The sequence below is a fragment of the Grampus griseus genome (assembly GCF_964374135.1).
Source record: "Grampus griseus genome assembly, chromosome: 15".
Lineage (NCBI taxonomy): Eukaryota > Metazoa > Chordata > Mammalia > Artiodactyla > Delphinidae > Grampus > Grampus griseus.
The window spans coordinates 15,381,690-15,383,756 of NC_139009.1; the positions used below are offsets into that span (position 1 = coordinate 15,381,690).

The 2,067-nt window shown below is 50.7% G+C and overlaps 1 pseudogene across 1 annotated transcript; it reads left to right on the plus strand.

Annotated features, from left to right (window-relative positions):
• Positions 1-556: 556 nt before the first annotated feature.
• On the plus strand, positions 557-1,625 carry LOC309833759 (beta-1,4 N-acetylgalactosaminyltransferase 2-like; annotated as a pseudogene). The gene has a single exon. The product of its transcript is annotated as a beta-1,4 N-acetylgalactosaminyltransferase 2-like (transcript).
• Positions 1,626-2,067: the final 442 nt, after the last annotated feature.

The window sequence follows — 2,067 nt, forward strand, 5'->3', positions numbered from 1 at the left end:
GTGATTCTCTCTGGCGAGCAGTGATATGCTGGTGAACTATCTTTCTAGGAAAAAAAAAAAGTCCCTGATGTGTGGCTTGTGGCATTTGCTGATTTCCATGGTATAAATGTTCCCACCACGGTCAGTTTCATAATACCAACCTTTAAACACCTGACTAGCAAGTTTCCTGAATATTTAACAACAGGCTGTCAGGGGGCGGGACGAGCCAGCTTCAGCATAGCATGGCCATCAGAATGTGGCCTTTATGGCGAAAGTTTAGGGTTTGCCAGACTCTGAGTAGGTGGTATGTAAGAAGGGCAGTGGTGAGCAGTGGTCAGTCCCCAAACTGGGACAGAGAGCAGAGGCAAGGCCTGGGCTGCTGGCACTCCCTCAGGCCAGGAAGAGCCCCTTTCCTCTACGGGTAGGGGAAGAAACCTTTCTTTGCTTTTAACCTAAACCTTGACTGACTACTAAAGTGACTACTAGGGTGCCAAGGGCTGGACAGTTGGCAGGGTGGCTGCCCAGCTCCACCAGCCTGGAATGTGTGAGGCGGCGGGTTTCGGGATGACTTCGTGCGGGTCTCCAGTTTGAAGGACCAGATGCTCCCTTCTGCGAGGTCACCCCGACAGCTTCTCTGGGCACACTGGACACCCTTGCTGACATCCCAGACAGTGTGCTGCAGGGCAGAGGCCAGAAGCAGCTGACCACTTCGACCAGTAACCGGAAGCTTTTGAATTTCATACTCCAGCATGTGACATACACAAGCACAGAGTACCAGCGCTGCAGGGTGGGTGTGATGAGTCTGGAGTCCAAGTCCTCAGTGGCCAAGTTTCCAGTGACCATCCGCCTTCCTGTTATGCCCAAGTTATATGACCCTGGACCAGAGAGGAAGCTCAGAGACCTGGTGAGCATTGCCACCAAAACTTTCCTCCATCTCCACAAGCTCATGACCGTGCTCCGGAGCATACGTGAGTATTGCTCACGGCCAGACTTGGCCGTGATCGTGGCTGATGACAGCAAGGAGCCCCTGAAAATTAATAACAGCCACGTGGAATATTACACCATGCCTTACGGAAAGGATTGGTTTGCCGGTAGGAACCTGGCCATATCTCAGGTCATCACCAAATACGTCCTCTGGGTGAACGATGACTTTCTCTTCAACGACAAGACCAAGATTGAGGTGCTGGTGGATGTCCTAGAGAAGACGGAACTGGACGTGGTAGGCGTTCAGTGTGCTTGGAAACGTGTTCCAGTTTAAGCTGTTCGTGGAGCACAGTGAGAATGGGGACTGTCTCCACTGGCGGTCAGGATCTCTCCGGCCCCTGGACGGCTTCCCCAGATGCGTGGTGACCAGCGGTGCTGTCAGCTTCTTCCTGGCCCACACAGGACGGCTCCAAAGAGTTGGCTTCAACCCCCGCCTGCAGCGAGTGGCTCACTCAGAGTTCCTTACCGATGGGCTCGGGAGCCTGCTCGTGGCGTCCCGCTCAAATGTGATTGTAGGTCACCAGCCGTGTTCTCCAGTGGTGGACCCAGAGCTGGCAGCCCTGGAGAAGAGCTACAACGTGTACTGAACCAACACCAAAGCTTAGGTCTAGTTCAAGCTGGCTCTCCACTACTTCAAGAACCATCTCCAATGTGCCACATAAATGTTGTCTGGGCATCAGAAAAGCGTTAGGCTGACCAGTTGCAGCTATCTAAAACAGAGGAACTGGTGGATAGGCTATCAAAATTTGAACTCCTGATAAGACGGACAGGGCAGATGGGTCTGGCTCAGGTATTGGAAATAACAATCAAAAGCTAAGGGTCATTAGAAATGGACCAATCACTGATCAGGGCAAGGGAGACTGTATTCATTATTGTTTGTATGAGGTCTTACAATTTATGAAGCATTTGTACATATAGTATCTCACATTATCTCATTTCATCTCACATGAAAGTATATGATGGGTTGGTATCCTCAGTCAAAAAGATGGCCGCTGGGTCCTTGAGGGTTATTTGCTGGAAATTATATCACAGATCATCTCCAGCATCACTGTCATTCACAAATTTTTCTGGTCCTACCTTGTGGACTCAAATAACGTGAATAAC